This window comes from Syngnathus leptorhynchus, chromosome 12 (assembly GCF_054491065.1).
Source record: "Syngnathus leptorhynchus isolate UIUO chromosome 12, UIUO_Slep, whole genome shotgun sequence".
Taxonomy (NCBI): Eukaryota; Metazoa; Chordata; class Actinopteri; order Syngnathiformes; family Syngnathidae; genus Syngnathus; species Syngnathus leptorhynchus.
Genome location: NC_141206.1, coordinates 7108879 through 7129631, shown reverse-complemented (window position 1 = coordinate 7129631; position 20753 = coordinate 7108879). Strand labels below are relative to the sequence as shown.

General features: G+C 42.1%; 1 protein-coding gene across 8 annotated transcripts in view; it reads left to right on the top strand.

The window, feature by feature from the left end:
• Window positions 1-20753, top strand: part of unc5cb (unc-5 netrin receptor Cb) — a 124979-nt gene that overhangs the window by 24041 nt on the left and 80185 nt on the right. For 7 of the 8 annotated variants that reach the window (XM_085926477.1, XM_085926478.1, XM_085926479.1 and 4 more), the window contains 4 exons: window positions 6542-6616; window positions 13485-13550; window positions 17965-18166; window positions 19491-19576. The gene's annotated coding sequence lies outside the window, so the exon portion shown is untranslated. Of the gene's footprint in view, window positions 1-6541; window positions 6617-13484; window positions 13566-17964; window positions 18167-19490; window positions 19577-20753 lie in introns of all 8 variants that reach the window. The other variant, XM_085926480.1, reaches the window with a different exon arrangement.

Below are 20753 nucleotides of genomic sequence, written 5' to 3'. Positions count from 1 at the left end.
CCACGAACAACACATTAGCGAGTTTGCCCATTGAGAGGCTCTAATGGAGCCCATTTTCAAGTGATAGGACCCTTCGGTGCACTGGATCTGCGCATAGCATATGGTCCACCCTGGTTCTGCACTAGCGTGTTGCTAGAGGAGATTACACGTGCAAAGGAAATTGCTCTTAGGCGACAAATTTATTCAAATGTTTATCAGGAGCTTGTTGAGGAGACTGCTGTTAGATTTTCGGATACTACTTGCCTATGTTGTAGTTCTGTAGATTTACTATTAGCAGCGTGCATCTTTTTAATAAAATATGATTCAGTGCTTTCTCGATACATGGGGTGCTATATGTTTTGGGACCGAGAGATGGTTAGGGTTAGATGTGATTTTAAAAAATATATAAAAAAATCTATAAATTAACAATTGAATTTTAAGTTTCCCTTTTTCATCAAGGAAATTTGATCTATTGCCTTCTATCCGATTAAATTTTTCAGTCTTTTCCCCGCTGTAAAGCATAATGAATTCACAGTGACATTTAGCTCCTACAGCCACACATGCTGTTCTCAGCGGATACTCAATCTTGATTCATTAATGAACAATGCTTGAGTCCTAATCACAAAAATCCAGAAGAGACCGGAGGTGGCTATCTATAAAAGTGTACAATTTAGAGGTGATCCATATCAAGATAAGTGGACTCCCTTTGTGATGTGTTTGTCTTCATTACGGCGAGTAGATGGCCGCTTGGAGTTCTGGACAATCTACTTAAAGCCTGCGGTAATGTAAATAAATGGTTGTTGATGCCATTTGTTGTGGCTAATGTGTGTTGTTTTGGCGGTTTGCTAGGCGGGTCAGAGCCTTTCATTTGTGCTGCTGATGGATGGTGAACTTTCAATTCAATATTATTTATAGAGCACTTTAAAAAACACCCGCAACTGAAAGAAAAAGATAAAATAACAAACCACATAAACAACTCTTTGTTTTGTTCAAATTCAAGACGTTCAATGTTATCCAGGCTTTGATTTCAAGATGCAACTAAAGTGGCCTTGAGAAGAATGTGTTCCTTTTGCTTGGCGGGAGATGCAGTACTGTCATCTGCATAAAAGTGAAAAAGAAATACCATGCTTTTTTTCCCCCCCCCCAGATAGAACCCAAAGGCAGCAAAACAATAAAAACAACAGGGGCCCTTAAATTGAACCCTGTAGAACACCATAAGACAGTGCAGCAGAGTGGGACTGGGGGCAATTATTTTTTTCATTGACACTCCCTCCGATTTTTGCCTCCCATACATTGTAAATCCATCTTTACAGACTACTCATATTCGTCGCTTTAAAATGTAATCTCTGCTTTCATTAACCTTCTGCACATGCACGCAGACGTCTTTGCCTATAAATTATAGCTTGAGGTAGTTTGTTCAGTGATCCAGCCAGTCACTGCCAATTTTCCATTCTCGGGGGCCGAGGCCATATCACAAAGATTCTTTCTATTATTAAATGGCTCCATCATCTCAACCTGACACTGATGGTGGACACCACCAATGGCTCGCAAAAACAAGCCAGGCAGAGGTTACTGTTCTATTATCACGTTCGTTCCTCATTTGTAGTCAACCTGCAGTATCTGTGTGGGATGCAAATGAGGAGAAGGCCAAGTTGTCAGATTGTTGTGTCCATATGCTTCTTTAGAAGTCCCGTCCCCTGTGTGGCGCAGAGCCGCCTAAAGGCTCTTCGCTTCTCGACGTCAGTGCTCTCCTCGGGTCATAAATGAAGCACTTTTTAAGCACGGTGGCCCGTTGTGTCCCCCTCAGGCCATTTAACTCCTCAGGTAGCGTTTGACTCAAAGGGATAACTGCTCTTGCCTGCAAAGTAGACGCACATATTAGCACACGCACTCACAGTGGAGCTGGAGAACCGATGATGACCTGATTCTCTTTATATCGCCCATAAATTACGCCATTAAAACCTCCTTAAAGGCAGAGAGGATTCAACATCTGCTCCTCAAGGCTGCCAGAGCGCGCCGCGCCGTCTTTGGCCCATCAGACAAACGCGACCCGTCCGTATATACAGTATGCACGTGTGTGTGTGTGTGTGTATATTGCGTTTATTATCTGCTCCCTGCTCAGGAGAATGGACGCCGTGAGCCATGCGGTGTGTGATGGACTGCTAAAAGTTCCCAGGGAAAAGAAATGAAATGGATAGACACTATTAAAACGAGCCAACTCAGTTCAGCCACCAGGGATCAGTTCTGCTATGAAACATAAAAGTCCCACAGTGGAACGTTACCTATTGAAAGCCACTCGCACGTAAAACGAGAATATGATGTCCGCCACAAAAAAAAAAGGTTGATTGTGTGAAACAGGTGGAAATTTTAAACCTAACTTCTGCCTTATGTTCGTCTATATTATTCTGTTGAATGACTGTGTGTTTGGGTGGGGGGCTTTGTAGGCACTTCTCATCTTTGCTGTTTTTTTTTTTTTGGGGAGGGGGTGTCTAATTATTGCATGTTAAATGAGCATCTGGCAAATGGTGCATATAATGATGCGCTTGCATAGAATTAAGTGGCCGCCCGTCCTGCTGCTAGTGCCGCTGCTGCTGCTGCTGGGGGACTAACACGTAAATTGGCTTCCTTGTCTTCTCCCCTCCACTCATCCCTCATGTTTTTTTGGGGGGACGGCTGTGAACGCGAACAGAGTCGCGCCTCCGGTTCTGTTGGGATTAATGACACCGGGCTGAGTTCAACTTTGGTTTATAGCCCTTGTCAGTGGCGTTGAAGAGGAGGGGGTGTTTTAAAAATAGCTAATTAATGACCTCCGCCAAGTAGAAGTACGTAACTTAGACAGGTGAAGTAATACTTTGCCGATATTTTGTATCATGTCCAATCACCACGTAGTGCTTTGGTGCCAATGCCTTGTCTAATAGTAAAGTTTTGCTTTGGCGCCATCTTGTGACTTCTTGCTGCCAAGGAAATAGGTTGAATTGAGGGGAGGAGCTTAAATGGGCTGAAGCTGATAAAAGGAGTGCTTTGGTGTCATCTCATGGCATCTATTTTTTTGCAATTTAGCACGGCCCTTATCCCACATGAATAGCTTTTCCGATAATGCTCAAAATATGCTAAGTACCAGTAGTATGCCGGCTCCCTCTTGTGGTATGTGAAAGAATTGCATAATGTTAGTTGAAAAAAAAAAAAATCCAGTTCAGCATATTCGTAAGCACAGTTAGGTTGTATTAAACTTTCAAGTACAAGAAGCAACACGAAATGTTTTTGTTATCAAAGCTAAGTGCATTTTCTGAATGGTCAGTACAAAAACTAGCGTGATTGACATTTGTCTTTCCGGTCGGGTTCCGCTTTCTTCCCGTTGATCATCTTTACTTAAATATCAGCGGGGATCCTTTCATCCGCGGCTTCTGAGAAACGCTCAGGCAAGGTTTGCTGACATTTATATATCTGAGAAGAACCTTTATAAGTTCTGAAAGGCTGTAATAGGCCTGCCTGTTTAAATGTCGTAACACCAAAGTTCATTAGAGACACCTCAGTGGCCTAATGTAGAATGGAAGTCAAGAGAAATTAATAGGAATCTTGCATTGATCAAGTACAATATTGGCGGGTGCTATGAAATAAAAAAAAGATGATCAATTTATAGGTGGCTAGGAATCATTTTCATCTTGACTTGCCTTCATTCGAGCATTCTTACTATTGTTGACATTGTCAGAATGGCGACACGTGAAATGACCTTGACATTTATGATTAATGACAAACACAGACAAGGATATTATGAGTGCTTATCGTGTCATTAATGGATGTGTTCATGAATCATAAGACACATGCTTAAATTAGGCCTCATTAATTATTCCAAGATTAGAAGAGAAAGACTTTTTTTTTTTTGTGTCGGGGCCCGGTGATTAATAAGATAGTGTATGTGCATGACACGTTGGCTAAAATGTACATTTCTGCCATTTTTTCGGTTTAGTTTAATGGGACCACAAGTCAATAAAAATTCATGTTTATAAACTACGCACTCATATTTAATTGCATGTTAAGGATATTTATACATATCAGTAAATTGAAGTACTTTCAACAGATGGGCCATAAAACACGTTGTAAAAATACTAAGCATGCTATAAACATTTCACAGTTGTGTTTCTTAACCTCCTGTGTTTGTTTTTCCACACGTCACTCGAAATGGGAAAATAGAAAAAATAAATAAAATAAAATATCAAAGTAAATAAGAAATAAAAATGTAAAACAATAAACTACTCAAATTCAATAAATTAAATCATAAACGTAACTAAATATAAATATTCAGTTAGGATGATAAAATGATTTGGCAAGTTAAAAAATCGGGTGCATACAAATCAAGCGAGGAAATGAGGCTTAGTTTTTTGAACAAAAGTGAGCGCAGGGTGACCGACTCGTACTGGCCCGGCTCGGCTCGCCGGCTGGCGTTCCCGGGAGCGGGCGGCGCCGAGGAAGCGGCAGACTGAAGCTGCACACTCGAGTGCGTCCGCCTGCTGAGCGCAGCTGACGCCGGCCACTGCGAAGTCGAGACAAATGGCAGTTGTACCGTTCCGGCGAGGTGAGTGAGGCCTCCTCCCGATAAAGCCGCCTGTCCTGGCGACGCCTCTCACCTGTCTCTCAAGCGCACGCGGGCGGCTTTGCCGGTCTCCTGGCAACGCTGACCTGGCGCATACGCTTCGTCGCACAAAGACAAAAGGATGCCTCAAAGAAAACTCAGCAGGACATATCTGGCTGTTTTCGACCTGGCATCAAAACATTTATACTTTTTCAGGTACATAACTTGAATATATATATATATATACATATAGATATATATATATAGATGTATATATATATTACCAAAGTGATAGCTGTACTTTTTATTCGTTTTTTTGCCAATTTACTACTTTTAGGACATCACGTCGGCATGTTTTGCATTGTGTTACCACGCTAAAACAAACAGCAATTTATCGGGCGGCCAACGGCTGTGACCGAGCACATGTTCCGAGCTCATGTATTGATGGTATCCTTTGACCCGGAGTGTGGCTTCCATGGGGTCTGCGCCGCCCCTCTGGAGCGGATTACGGGACAGCAGGCCTAACAGCTTGGGCTGGTGCTATCCTGCGCGGCTGCCATGCTTGCCTTCAGCGCTGCAGATGCCGCCTCACTGGCGGGCGCTGGGAATGAGCCGTGAGGGCTTTGTACAACCCGAGATTGGACCGCTCTCTTATCGCTATAGCCCGAAAATAAATTCCACGTAAATTGTCGAGGCTTTGAAGATTGGAAAGTGGTTTGGCGGCAAGTTATGTCATGCAGGTAGTAGCACTTCATTGTTGGAGCTAAACAGACGGCCTGTTTCAATGCCACTTTCCGTTTTGACTTGACTTGGCTACTGTTTGAAACCATCACAGTCCATCCAGGATCATACGGTTGAGTTTGTGGCTGTTTTGGGTATAACACATTACCCCCCCCCCCCCAAAAAAAAAAAACCCAAACAAATCTGACAACCCTCCTTTGATACTTTCCCATGGGAGTCCGCTAAAGATGCCTTTGCTGTGAAGGTCACCTTGAGTTTTTTTTCTTTCCATTTACCTGCATTTTTGTAGCTAGCATGAAATCCATCAACTGGCACCGCCATGGTAATGGACTCATTTTTTTCTCTCTCTCCGGTTGTTGGGAGGCTCACGAGGGACACCGGTGTGGTTCTGCTGCTGTGAATTATTGACCCTGTGCCAGAGGGGAAGGTAGAGGTCAGCGTCACCAATGACAAAAAGGACACCCCCGAGCCTTAGACCTGAGATGTTGAGTTGCTTGGGGGGGGGGGGGGGGGGTGCACAGAGCAATCAAAGGGGACATGCTAATCATTAAAACCCTTTAACAACTCGACCAATCAATCAGTAGAACACATTAAGAAATGCCTTTAGAGCAAATGCCAGCTCAACCGTTTGTTGGAATGTGTTTCTGAAGGAATGTTTTGTTATTATAGAAGTCAAAATGAATTGAGCAGAGTGAAGTCCGTAGGTCACAACTCTTCAGTAAGTCGCATTGAAATTGCTCTTCCCAGAGGATAAAGAATATGTCTGTCTGTGTTGTATACTGTGATTTTCAGAAAATATTCAAATAACATACAGATACCTATCGACTTGAATACAGCAATCAAATATTTTTATTTTGTTCGTTCCCACTAGCGAAAATGGATTTATTTATTTGGCCGACAACTGGACTGCTAAGAGATGAATTAACCGCTCAGTATTTTTGGCCGGTTGCGATGGTCACCATTATTCTCTTTTTGCAAAATCCCCTGAGCACTTGTATTTATCTTAGCTACCATTTTCTCTTGCCAAGCGGCGTGGCTTCACATTTCTAACCACATTACACAACATTTTGGCAACACGGTCTGAGATAATCTTTGTCTTTTTCATGCTACGCTCTTGTGGAGCAGTCGAACACGGACAGAAAAGCAAAATTGGCAGCCGCTCGTACATTTTTCACCCACCAGGAAGATGCTATTAATATTTTGTGTATATGAGCATGCGACTGAGTTTTGTTTGTTTGTTCATTTGCCCAGAGGGTGGATCAAAACACGAGGTGTCTGAGCTCCAGGACTGGAATGGCCAAGGAAAGACAACTTGAAGCACAATCGGTAAATAAATACATTTTTTTTGCCGCCTATCGCTTTCTAACTCTCTAAAATCAACCTAATTTAATTAACAATCAAATCTAATCTAGCTACCCAATCTATTCAAACTACATAATTGAATATAAAATAACTACATAATCCCTTCAACATTTCCCTTCATATCAGGTACCTTGTGCAAAATATGGGCCATAACTGCTTGAGTTTCCATGGTAACAAAACCCTCCAATGCCCACAAGCGAGTGACAAATGCGTCCAATATGCTTCGGTGTCTCGAATGTGTAAACAGAGTCGGTTGACTCTGTGCTTCTGTGATTTGATCGATGATCAATAGTTATAGTTCTTGTTCTTCCATATATAATATTTTAGGCCAGCCGTTTTAATAGAAATATCAGTAAAAAAAAAAAAGACTTAGATTGATTCAATCGTAATGTCTTCGGTCCACCTAACGTACATCTTATGAGGGATTCGATCCCCAAACTTCAGAACTCTACGAGGCAGATGGAAATCAAAATCCGCATTATTATTTGTGTGCCCAGCAAGAGTCATCAAATCAACCCACCGGTCTCTTGATAATCCGACGGGCAGACAGATGATTACTTAGAAGTTACGTTCCGATTGTTTTGGGCTGACAAATCGCCTTATCTCTCTCAAAGCAGCTCCCTCCTGACCTTTTCTTGTCGGCGAGAGAGTCCACCCGATAGCGCCTTTTGAGGGACAGCGCCTAAAATTTAACCACGCTAATGATTTCACAGAGTTATTTACGGCTTCTCTCGACGCAGAACCTGTGATTCGCTCGTCATCTTAAAACCTGTCTGGAGATTTCGGTTTTTTTTTGGCATGCTCGCAGGTGTTAATAAGCTCGAGAGCCGAATAATGAGGTGCTCCTCCTCGTTGATGTACTGTATTCTGCGCCTTCTGCTGCACTTCCCTTGCTGTGATGTTTTTAGACCCACTCACCAAAAAAATCTTGTTCCAAGTTTTACAAGAGGGGAGTACAAGCTTTCACTGAAGCTAAAGTAGTTATAACCAGCCACATGTCCCAAAACATCTGTCTAACCTGTTGGAGTCATCCAGATTTTTTGCATCAAGAGGATAAAGAATATATGCCCATGAATATTTTTAGATTTATTGCGTCTATCTACTAGTGTTGTTCTCAATTTATGTTTAAATATCTGTTGCTTGAGGGGTTCTAAAACCGTGACTTTCTATGCTAAACATTAGCATGTCAATGGTGTTACCTATAATATGTTAGCATGAAACTAGTGGTCTGAACTTAAGCGTAACTATTTGGTGTTATTTAAATACACAATGTGGCTTTGTTTTATGTTTAGTTGGACGGTAAACTTCAACTATTAGCTTGAAGCCTTTTGGGAAAGAATTATTCAGTGTTATTAAGTCAGGTGACGTTTGTCATTTTGTAGGAAATTGTACGAAATCCAGTTGAAAACCGCTGCTTGCACCGTGACAATTAAAGCCCAAGAGGTAGAAGCTTAAAGCCAAATTGCAAAGTTTCTCAAAGTGAAACCTATTAAGTTTTTATCTTCTTCGCACACTTCAGAGAAATGTCATCTCATCGCGCATCTTTTTTTTTTTTTTTCCTCTCTCACTCGTAATTACACTTTATCTTCTCCAAGTAAACACGGAAGCGCATAGTTGTTGTTTCTGAAATGACCAGCCATGCGCTATCTGCAGTCTCCTGCTAAGCCGCATTAGCTTAGCGCGGACCTCACACTGCGACATCTCTGAGGTTCTCCGCCACATCGGGCTCAAAAAGTCCTGATAACGATGAAGCATTAGACGCTGAGCTCGCACAGATGAAGCTGGCGTGCTGTAAAATTGGCCCGATCGGGAGGGATGCGGCTTTATTATAACAATTGGCCACCAAAAAAAAAAAAGGAAAAAATCCGATTAGGGGGATTTTGACCCCGCCGCTGTCTTGGTTGCGCTCCCGGATGAGGTTTGTGGAGCCATCCAAAGGTCCAGCGCTCCTTGGAAGCAACGAAAGGAATGAAGCTTTCCGAGTAGATGAAAGTGCTTGAAAAGTTCACCAGGACGTGACATAAATTCTTTTCATAGTTTACTGTACACATGCAAGAGCCAGAACAATTTTTGGAGAAAAGTGTATTTGCTCTCCTCCAGCTACATTTACAGTCGTCGTGCGAGTTTTATCCCGGCAGCTCGGAACTGCAACGTAGAGCATTTTACACCGACATATTTTACCAGTGCATTATGTTTTATGTGAGACGTACTTGATAACTTATTAGCTCCAGTCCAAGTTTCCCCCCCAAAAAAATAGGAAAAAAAAAAGTCGTGTTAAATTTACATCACAATTTATTATCAAATTTATCTTTTCTAAAGTTACAAAGTGGCCTGAAGCTTTTAAAGCTTTTATGTTAATGTATAATTATATCCGCGCATAACTAAAGTGAGTACAGCATGTGTGTGTGTGTGTATGTGTCGGCAATTTGTATTTGTTTTTAGTATTGATTTTTATTTTTTTTTCTTTCCACCCCCTCCCTCACCCACTTTTTCATCTATTAAAGAGATTTAGAGTGCGGTAAATGATTTTATAGAGCTTCGGTGGGCAGCGCCACGCAATGCATCATCGGACGTCTGTTAAGCACTTTGCATGGATTCATACACTGTACACTCAGCCCGGGTAAATTATTCCAAATAGTTGCGCGTGGAAAAGTCGCCGAGCTGGTGATGGACTGCCTCCGGAGCTGACGCGTCCTTGAACGCGACATGATTTGTGGCGCGGTCTTCTGGCCTTATATCATATTATATCGACTTTTTTTGACAGCGCCACAGTTAAACGGCATCATGCTTTACACATCACAGATCAGACAAGGACTCGCTAGAGAAAAAAGTTTTGTTACAAATCGCTGCCGTTAGCTTGTTTGGCTAGTCCTCAAATAATGTTATTTGTGGAGTATTGTCAATAATTGATTATTTTGAAGTCGTTTTTTTTTATGATGGATTTAAAAAGTCTACACCTTTTTTGGGACAAAATTCCAAAAGGTTAGTTGAAAACACAAAAGTTATTCATAACCATCTTATCACTGGAAAGATTTGCACAACAAAAAAAGCAAACTTGAGAGATTAAAACACCTGGGAACTGTTTTAAATTGGGGAGGAAAAAAAAAAAAAACCTGTCCCATATAAGAAATATTATCCCATCCCGACTAAAAATCCGAGCGAGTTAAAACATCGCAACTCTGTCCTCATTTCCTCTACCGGCTGGCGTTGATGCTTTCTGCAATGTCACCTTGACAAAAACCATTTCATCATACCTTAACCAATCTGAATGCGTGTGAAAGTATGATAAAGTTCCCCAGCACTGATGTGAAGAAGGATAAGACTCCATCAGATTGTCATTATTTTGCCTCCACTGTCAATTTCCTCGAGAATATTCCAAGTCCGTCCTCTTTAAATCTACTTCGTCCTCGTCGGTTTGTGGGCATCGGCTTGAAGACGGAGCGCGGCGTAGCACGTGGGTCGGAACGATGATTGTCATCGCGTTGAGGCGAGGTGCCGCTTGCTGCTTTTGTTGCTGCTTCAGCTGATCTGAAGGATAGTAAAAAGACTAGCGTGTTCTTCTTGAATAGAATAAAATAAAATTAAAAAATAAAATAAATTAAAATAAAATAATATAAATAATAGATCAAAATAAAATAAATAAAATATAAATAAATAAAATAAAAATTCCGTGTGTTGACCAATCGGCTCCCTCAGCCACTCGTGTCTTGTCCAGTTGCTCGTTGTCTCATCAATTAGCTTTTATTCAGTTCTCAGTTTGTGTTTTGCAATCACATAAATTCAACTGTGAGACAAACACAGCTGAGAAATGGCCTAAAATTTCAGTTGGACAGCTAGGGCAACTTGTTTACTCTCTTTAGCTTGTGGTGCCATTCATTTTCAGTGTTTCCCCTTCAAACCCATTCTGGCACATTTGGGGCTGATGAGGTGTTTCCCCTCTTTCAACGCAGCCCTGCCGGCAGTCCATAAATTAGCATGGCGACGTGCTGTTCACTTTAGGATATTATGCAGAGAAGCGGCGACGGGCTGACTGGAGCAACATTACGGTGATTAATGCCGTGTTTAGCCCCTCGTACAAGAAAAGTCCCCAAACTACCGCTTGTCCTACCGCTAATGCAGCAGACACTTTGACCTAAATGCGACTTTCACTCATTTCGTTTTGTGGTTAATATGTCTGGAAAAGTAGCCTGAACATCTCCATAAAATGCTGCCGGCAGGCAAAGCATTTCTTTGGTACAGTTAATAGACATTTTGTGGCGCTTACTTACATCCAGTGTAATTCCACTGTTGACCACTTGATGGCGGTACACTTAGTTTCAGGCGGTTTACATTTGACGAAGGAAATACTACTGTATTTCAGCACAGCTTAATTTTTGTTGATGTCTTTTTGGAGTTCATTTATTTCTACCTCATTTTGTAGAGCATACTGATATTTGCGTAAAAATCAGCATTCATCCTCTTATGCTGTGAGAAATTGTGAATGCTTGGAGGTGGTCACCATTAATTATGATTTACATAGATCGATTGAGAACCAATTCCTACATCTGTCTCCACTAAACGGGTTAAAAAAAACATTTATTTAATGAAATCAGCTAACCGATGTGATTTAATGAGTTCTACCTCTCGTTGACCAATTAGCTACACGACATAATCCGTCTCGTCATCCGGTCTAATACACCAGGCGACAAATACGGGCAGCGCAAATTTGAGAATAAATAAAGCAAGCTGCTCCTCTCTCATCTCAATATCCTGTCGGGTCGGACTGCCAAGAAGCAAGAACACACAATGCGCCATCTGCTCCGATCCACTCGCATCAATATGGACTCACTCAGAAAGGAAGCGATGCTGTCATAAAAGAAAGATGGAAAAAAAAAATGCAGCAAACTTGGAGTTCACGGCAACGATACAATTACAGAAGTCAAGAAAATAAAAATAAACAGCAATTTACGTCCATTGAAATTAAATTTGGTAGACAAATAAGTTTAACCCAAGCAAGCTCCGATCCCTAAAATGATCGACTTAAGTCAAGCGACTGGAGTCTCCCGCCCCCGCACGCCGGGATGTAATACGCTACGATGAAGGCGACGGTAACATCGCTAACCCCCGAGGACTTAACATCAAAGCTACAGGAAACATGGCTAATCTCCCTCGTCTTCCTCCCCAGTGGGCTACTTAGAGCACAATGAGGGAGAATACTTGTGCCTGGCGGAAGGATAAACACACTGTATGCGCACAACACACAAATCAGGACCGGCACACTTGCGTTTACAGCACTTTTTTTCGACAACAAACGATGTACAGTAGATGCGCGAAAGACGTCATCAAAAACGGTAATATGCTCCTTTTATCCAACTGCTTGACGCGTCAACATTTTTTATTGAGGCATTGCACACGCAGCAAAGAACTGTAACTGGGAGATAGACCAGGATATTACACAAAAAGGGACGGAGAATTATTATTTTTTTCGTCGTCTCCAAAATGCGACGTGGCGTAGCGGGTGGCTAACTTCTGCCACGTGGACTGTAACGAGAGAAGAAGAATACAGCGCATTTGTTATTTTGTCTTTCCACATGCCACACATCAGCGCAGCAAGACTCAACGGGGCTTAACAGCCTTCCTCCTCTGACACAAACCTATAATTAAACTTAAGAAAGCATTTTGGCCGATAATAAGTGCGGTTTCTGAATTTGCCACCCCTGTGTTGGGGGTTGGAGGAGAACCTTATCTATATGACCCTGAGGCCTGTGGGTACTGCGCTATCTAATGCTCTGGTAACGCCCTTCTTCCCTCCCAGCCCGCTGGCGAAGGTTGAGACCCTTCTGTTTCAGAGGGGGGTGAGATTAGGTTACTGCACTTAAGTGTTGCGCTAATGTCAATGAAACTGAGACAAACGCTGTTTGCATTGTAGCAACAAGATGGCAACAGGAAGAGGTGTGGGAACTGAAGCTAGGTCTTCATTCCTGCTGTTTTTTTGCAAAGAAACAAGGGAGCTTTGTCTGGAAGGAGTTAGGGAAAAGAAAAGCATGCACAGTGGGGCCTTAAGAGTTGAATTCTTACCCTGACCCCACTTGAAAGTCAAAAGACTGTAATGGCAAATCGTCTTTCTCCATTGAAGTGGATGGACATGCCATTAATCCGTTCCAGTGGCCATCACTATTACTCGGTACACAAGAAGTTGATATTACTTTCAAAAAGGTCGGCGAGCCTTGCTCAAAGGGTTAAAACACGGCAACATAGATGCTGGTTAGCATTAACATTAAGCTAGTGGGGCCTGTCTTTCAGCAGTTTTGTTTGGCTGATTTTAATTTCACAGAATGTAATGTCAGTAAACGTCATCTGGGCACCATCGGTTTTGCATTTTTTTTTTCTTTTAGAAGGGGCCTTTTGGGATTAAATGCAGCACTTTCAGACAGAAGTGCTATGATACAGAAAATGAGAATCTGCTCCGCGTTTCAGGACAACCGTAGGCTACCGAGTAATATTAACTCATCTCCTCCCTTCAGTGATAACATTTTCACGCTACAAAATGAACAAAAAAAAAAAAGAGGTTCATCTAAAGGGGAGAGGAGCCTTTATCATGCCCTCGCCCCCCCAGGCCACCCCACCTTATTGTAGCTGGCGTAACCTGCAGCAGAATCCGAGCAGGGGTCCGGGGATCTCATCCACCCCCTCGTCCCCGTCTTCCCTTTTTTTGCTCCCTGGGTGTTATCTGTGCCCCCCCACCACAGCCCGTCGCAGTGGGGGTCCGGCGGGAAGCTCTGGAGGGCTACAATCTGCTGCCAAAAAGCCGCCGTAATGCAATTAAAAGCTGCTCTTTTGTTTTCTTCATCAGGCCAGAGTTGAAGGCACCACCGCTGGTTGCTGCTCTCCAACAAGGACGACCGATGAGTAAAACCAGGTATTTTCCTTCAGTGTACGTCATTTAGAAGTTGTAAGCAAAGTTGAATTTCAAAATTGGTGTCGAAATACTGTCAATTAAGCACCGTTCAACGGAATTAGTTTTCCAACAAATCATTGAGCCTAAACACTGCTTACTTTGTGGCGTGCATTCCGTCCTTTTTGTGTTATTCCACAAATACTAGAGTCCGATAAATGTTACCGCGCAACCAAAACACAAAGTGTACTGTATCCAGTTTTATGCCATCATCACAATTTTTCCGTCACCATCGCTATGTGGTGGTGGCGGTTGCTGTTGTTGTTAAAAGCAGAAATGCCACAGTATGGAAATATGAAAACACTCATTGACCGAGCTTATTTATTGAAGCATTAGAGGATTTTTAAGTGCTTTCCGAGTGTGTGCGTGAGCATGTGTGTCGACTTTCATTTTTCCCCCTTGCTTGGTTTGCATATCGTTCCCCTCCAGCAGCTTCCTTTTAATGAGACAAGCAGGTCATTCCCCGAAAAGGATGCCTGCCATGCATCTGGCTGCACATGAGCGGACATACAGTACATTGTTTTTAGAGCTTTTGGGCAACACACACGTTTTAGATCCCCGAAAGTCACTTTACATTCTGCCTTTTTGTAAGGCAAGATTTACACTCTGCTACAGTTTTTCTTTCTAACATGCGCCATGGCCTGAATGGACATGAAAACAGAATTGGCCACTTGGCCCGGCGGTGTAAATCCCGCACTCCCCAAACGGTACAGCTGGGTGAGTGACACATTAGCGTTGACCCGTGCTGAGTAATGGCAGCAGATTGCAGTTTGACACGCGGCGACCCCGCCCTCGTCCGCAGGAACCCCACAGGACGCTCGCTGGGAAATGTCTTTACTGCTTATTGGAATTTCTTTGATGAGCTGGGGTTTCGGGTTACTGGAGAACACGATCCCCCTCCCGTTCGACCGCGTACGACTTGAAGCCGTCTCGTCGGGAGAGGAGGTTTCGTATTCTCCTTTCTTGATCGAATAATGCATCTTTTAGCCTGGAGGAGTTTTCCTGTGTGGGGAAATCAAGGTTGGAACGTAAAAAAAAAAAAAAAGAAAAGTCACACAGATTCCTGAGCCACCATTAGAGCGTGTTTACAGTAGCTTTTAGGAAGGCGTAGCTTCCACCCTCAGGCCTTCATAAATCACTGTTGACTTGGACATCAGTGGCAGTCATCGCAAACACAAGCCGGCCGTGTCATGTCACACGCACCTGGACAAAGAACGGCCGGTTTGATGCTCCCGCACAAGACATAAAAGGACTTAAACTTTTTTTTTTTTTTCCCCCTTTTGTCTCACCGAGAAGGAATTTGGACTTTTTGCCCAAGCCTGCTAAAGAATCCCCAAGTTAGAGGGAAAACAAGCCTCTTTGTTTTAAATACACTCATCCAAATTTACCCAAGGAACCTCTCTTCAATAAATGCCTTACCACTAATAATTTATGTACCTCTGCAGTTGAGTTGACAAACTCCCTAATGGGCAAGTATAGAAAAAAAAAAAAAAACCTGCTTCTTTTAAAATTTAAATGAAGCTCTTAAAAAAATGCCATATAAATTAAATAAATAAATAGATAAATAAATACATAGATAAATAAATAAATACATGAAAAATAATTCACCGGCATGGCTTGACAGCTTTATTGAGCTTTATGTCAAAGAGGCAAAAAAAAAAAAAATTACACAAAAGATATACTTTAAGTAGGAAGTCTGCTGCTTCCCAAACAATGCTCTGGCAGCCGTCTGGCTCGTTGTCGCTCCCATTTTGCCAAGACGCCAGTTGTTGGACGGCTTCACCCAAAAAGCACATTTCATGCTGCAAACGACATTTAAATCTTTATATCATACACAACACAACACAAAAGAGCGTCGGCATGCACACCTTAATGATTTAAACAATGAAGGGATTCATCTTTAGAATGTTAAATTTTCACACATTATCACAGACGTCTCATCATTGATCCCTTCCTTGCTCCTTTGAAAGCATCAATACGTGAAACCATTTAAGGCCGGGAGCCCGAGTGCTATACGGTCATAACGAGCGCAAACCCTAATGGCTCCGAGACGCGACGGGAACTTCATAAAAGTTAACAAACTGCAGCTCGGCGAATCCGTGAAACGAAGCCATTCTTCTTTGATGAACAATTTTGGCTGCGTAAAGAACACTGTTGTCGGTAAACACGCAGTTGACTTTTATTTAAAAAAAAAAAAAAAGCACATGACGGCTTATGAGCAACACAGCTTTTATGCTCCGCGCAACATAAAACATGTCAAGAGGATACTTTATATAATTAGTTGCGATTTGAAAGTGCATAGCATGCACAGCATCAGATTTCCCCCCCTCCAAGCCAAAGTTGCGCCTCCTCCCCTTTTCCGTCCTTGACACACTTAAGCGAGGTGGCCACGCCGACCTCGTCAGCTGGTGCCGAGCGCATCCCAGAAGAGGTCTCGCGAACCCGAGCAACATCTATCTCCAACTCCCCCGTGCCGCTCTGTGGCCCCATTCAAAAGCTTTCGGCCGTCCCTCAGACGATTCCCTCACACCGAGTGATAAATGTCTGTTTACTTGGGAGGGGCCAAACCTGCTCCTGGGATGTCAGGGCGAGGGACCGGAGGAAAGAAGGGTGGCCGAGGACGCTTCTTGGCTAGAGATACCGCATTGACTGTGGGATATTTGCGCTAAACGTGTTATTGGAGGCTAAATTGTAATCTCGGCTATTCGCAAGAGGTTTGGATCGAATTGTGAAAAAAACGCTAATAATTGACGCCCACCTTTCATACTCACTTGACTGATATGGATTTTTGAGGCAGATGTCGATTCCAATATTAGGATTTTCCGATAACTAATTATGTACTCAGTGGATTAGCCTGTGGAATGCATTTGTATCACTTTAACATACTCGCCCGACAATATACAGTACTGTCAGTATTATGATTTTTTTTTTATTTTTTGGGGAAAAAATTGAAAACACTCTCCTCCTCGTTGATCTTCATCTGATGTTAACATGTCGAACATGAGGATCAGGGAAGACGTGAGATATTTGTAGTCATACTGGTATTGTGTGTATTGATAAAGCTGCGGTGCTGTCCATGGTGCTGATTCAGGTGCAGATTCACACAAACATTCTGTGAAGAGAATGTAAATGGATTCATTTTTACTGCTTCCATGGGATGGAATCAAACCAGTTTAGGCTAATTCACAATGAATTGGAAATGAAATAAAATTACAATACAATGTAACAGATTAAAGTACATATCAATGAAGCATATACATTACTAAGTAAAACAATGAAAAGAAAAATTGAAATGAAAATTGAAAAAAATTCTTCTCTAAAACTTCATACACAATTTATTGTTTTATATTGCATATTTTACGCCTTGCTGATGGTTAATATAATATAATATAAACCAAAAATAATATAAAATAATACTACAGTATTAATAAAAAATGAACAAACAAGTTTTTAAAAATATTATAAACTGAATAAAATTAATTCAAACTGCAGTGAAAGTCAACAATAAAACATACATTTCAATAACATGTAACCAATGTGTAATTTCCGTTGGAAACAGAAACAAAATGGAATTGTCTGCACGACAACCTTGTGTTGTGGCCTTCAGCTTTCATTGCCTTTGGAGTGCGGCTGTCTCATGCTCGGGGCTTTTAACCAGCCTGCCCGAGGATTGTGATTACGCCATTTCATAGCCGCTTGATACATTACATTAGCCCCTTTTACGCAACCATTGCACAACGCAATGCAGTTCATCACCGAGCCACCTTAATAAATACTGCAACATTGAGCGTATTAAACTCCACGGTGAGGTGACAAACATTTGATATGATGCTTCTAAAAGTGGGGTGGGGGGGGGTCTCCGCATGCCACACGGGATACTTTGGAGAAAAACTGGCAACGAGCACGAGCTCTTTGGCTCGTGTATGACCTGTTTCTGTTTGCCGCTGTCATTTGATGTTGCTGTAATCACAAAAAAATCAAAAAGGAGAGAGAGGGAAAATCCCAGCGAGGGATTAATAAAGCGCTACAACTAATACGACACGAGCTTACGTCGACTGCTTGTCGTTGTAATTCTATAGCCTATAGTGCTGCGCTTTGTTCCTCCTCTCAAGATTGCGATTATGATTTTATTTTTGAAGAAACACAGGCGATAAACATGTCTGTATTACAAGAAAAGTATCAGTTTTGGTTTTAGATGTTATGCTTCTGAATTACTAGCATAGCATTGAATAACATAGCATAGTTTAGCAATGAATAACATAACATAGCATAGAATAACACAGAATAGTATGGCAATCATTAAGAATAATAAAATAAGTCTATTTTTCAATATTAAAATTTTAATATGAATATTTTGTGTGTGTTTTTTTGTCTTCAGGGAAACTAATGTGGTGAGCACTACCAGTGGAGGGCAAGTGCCCAAGCACCCTCTTATTGACCTGCCTCATTGTTTTGATGGCCATCCCAAATTTGTTGGGACGAGCTAGCGGTCTGTGACTCGCGGATAAGGCGAGGGTCTCCGCAATTGGCACCCGAACGACGAGGTTTAGCCTCGTGTCGCTTCTCTCGCTCCATTTCAGGTAAGCGTAATCCAGCATTGCCGACATCTTTTAAAAGCCGTTTCCAACTTTTACAACTTCGATGTACTCTCCTTCCAGTGAAATATTTAAACCCTCGCTGTGCCTGTTTTTTTTTTTTAAACAAGATAATGAATAAATGACGGGCTTCTCATGTCGGCTGCTTGTTTAACGTTCATTAACATTTGAGTTTTGGAGGGGCCCGGGTAGCAGCTGTGTTTATTATTCTTGCAACCGTTGCCATTCTGGAGGCCTCAACATGCGTGAAACCTCACAAATTTTGCCACGTGCTGGAAAAATATAGACACCAAATCAAATAGCGACCCACCTCACAAAAAACAAAACCCCAGTAACAACACGACAATGCGAAATCCAACGGGATAGCTTACATATGTCACAATTGGATTGCACAATTGTTTGAGGTAAAAATTGATGTTAAAAAAACTATAGCGTGTGTTTGCGTGCGCACGTGCGTGTTTTACAGGAAGTCTCGGCCTAGATGGACAGGCAAATCGATATTTTGACTTTGGCCACTGTTTTTTTTTTTCTCCCCCTTTTTCCCCTCCTCTCGCCTCCCGCAGGCGTCGCGGCGGTAATGGAAGAGGACTGTAAATAAGTGGAAGGTTCTTGACAAATGAATCCATTAACATTTGCCTGTGTCGCCTGGTGAGCAGATTTGCTGTTTTATGGAGCAGTGGGGGGAAGAAAAAAAAGGAGCCAGTAAATCTGAGGGTGCTGTAAGGGCGAAGCACTGAGAGCACGCCGGGGAACACATCTCCCATGATGCAGCACTTTATCTCCCTCCCAAATGGCATCTTTATCTGCCTAAATTAAGTTTTGATTCCTTGCCACATACGGCGTTGCAAATCACTTTTAATACTGATATCAAGAGCGGCAGTAAAGTGTGCCCAAAGCTGATGGCGAGCAGCTTTGCTGTGACGCACCTACGCCCGCCGTTCATGCCATTCAGAGGTGGGCGGGTGAGGGCGACCAGTAAGTCACATGTCGACGCGGTCGGACGGAATCGGCGCTCCTCCAAATTTGATATTTTTTCAAGAGAAAAAAAAAACACGTTGCTTGAGTAACTTAACAGTGTGTCGTTCAAACTGCTTTTGTACTGCTTTATATTGCATTGTGTGCCAACGTCACTCCAAAAATTGTTTTCAATCACTAATTTGATTTGCAAAAAAAAAAAAAAGAGAAATTAACTCAATATTATATGATCCTCGTTCGGGCTGAATGATTTTGAAAAATCTAATTGCATTTCCCCCCCCCCCCCCCCCCTCTCGGTATTGCAATTGTGATTTAGTGCAATTATTTTTTACAGGTCTTCAATCTGGTGTGCACAAATTGCTCACTGGGTGGCAGTATAAAATAATCATACAGACAGAAGAAGACTATCACCCTACCACGGTAAGTGTCTCACTATTCTAGAGTATTTGTCTTTTTTTTTTTTTACAGAGGATAAAGATTAAATGCCTGTTATATTGTGTATCTACATGTGTTGCTGCACAGTTTTTGTTCAAATAGCCTTCCTCAAAGCATTAGAATACAATGTCTTTCATTTAGCCAAGCAAATCCCAAATTCTAAAATTGGCGACCTATAGTAAGTCTGACTGGGGTCAACTCATGCGACTTGCGTATTCCTGCTGTAAACTTGGTGGACTGAGAAAGACTGATTTAATTCATACCTACGATTAATTTCCTAAAGGTGACTTAACTCGTAGCTATGATTAATTTCCCATTGCATTTTCACTCTCCGATGTTTATCTTTAAAATTAGAATTGCGCCAAGGCATATGTGTACGTGTGTCCGTGTGTGTGTGTGAGTTTTTCCATCTCACAAACTGCATTACGTCGGCCGTGCATTAGCATCTTTCATTTTGTTTGTTTGTTTATGGGCCGGTCCGACTGTCTGTCTCCTTGTCTAATTGAGCAGTTGCCTGACGGCCAAGAGATGCTCATCTGCTGAGTGGCCAAATGCATTATGGGATGTCTCCCGTGCAGTTAAAACAACAAATTGAGCAGATCCCCACAATTCACAGGGGATAAAGACTGGACTGGGTTGTGAATAGCTCAAATCTGCGTGGTGTACATTGCTGATTTAAGGCTAGCACACAAGGGAAAGCCTTATTGACTAGCTAGCCAAAATGCTAACACTCTGTCTGTGCATCACAGTTTCTACTTTTTCAATTTCATGCTAATTCTACAGTGGTACAACTCCCTTAAGGGCCCGACTAGTTTTTGTTTGCACGCCAATTTTCGGAAACCTCTTTCAGCACCGTTTCATAACGTACCGCCAAGAGGTCGTGGTCATTTTACACATTTCCGCAAGGTCGGGACGGTGGAATCCGATAATGCAAAGTGCTCTGGTAAATGCAGTCTGAATTACAGTTAATAGTTTTAGTGATTTTTTTTCTTTTTTTTTTTTCTGTCTGGAGTGAGATAGTGGATATTCTAAGCGAAGCTAAATGGCTCCATTAGGAAAAGGCAAATCAGTTAACACCGAAAACTATTCTGATGATGCTTATATACCGTACATATTTTGAAACTTTGGGGGCCTCTGTTGCCCTCCCAAGGTCCGGTTCGTC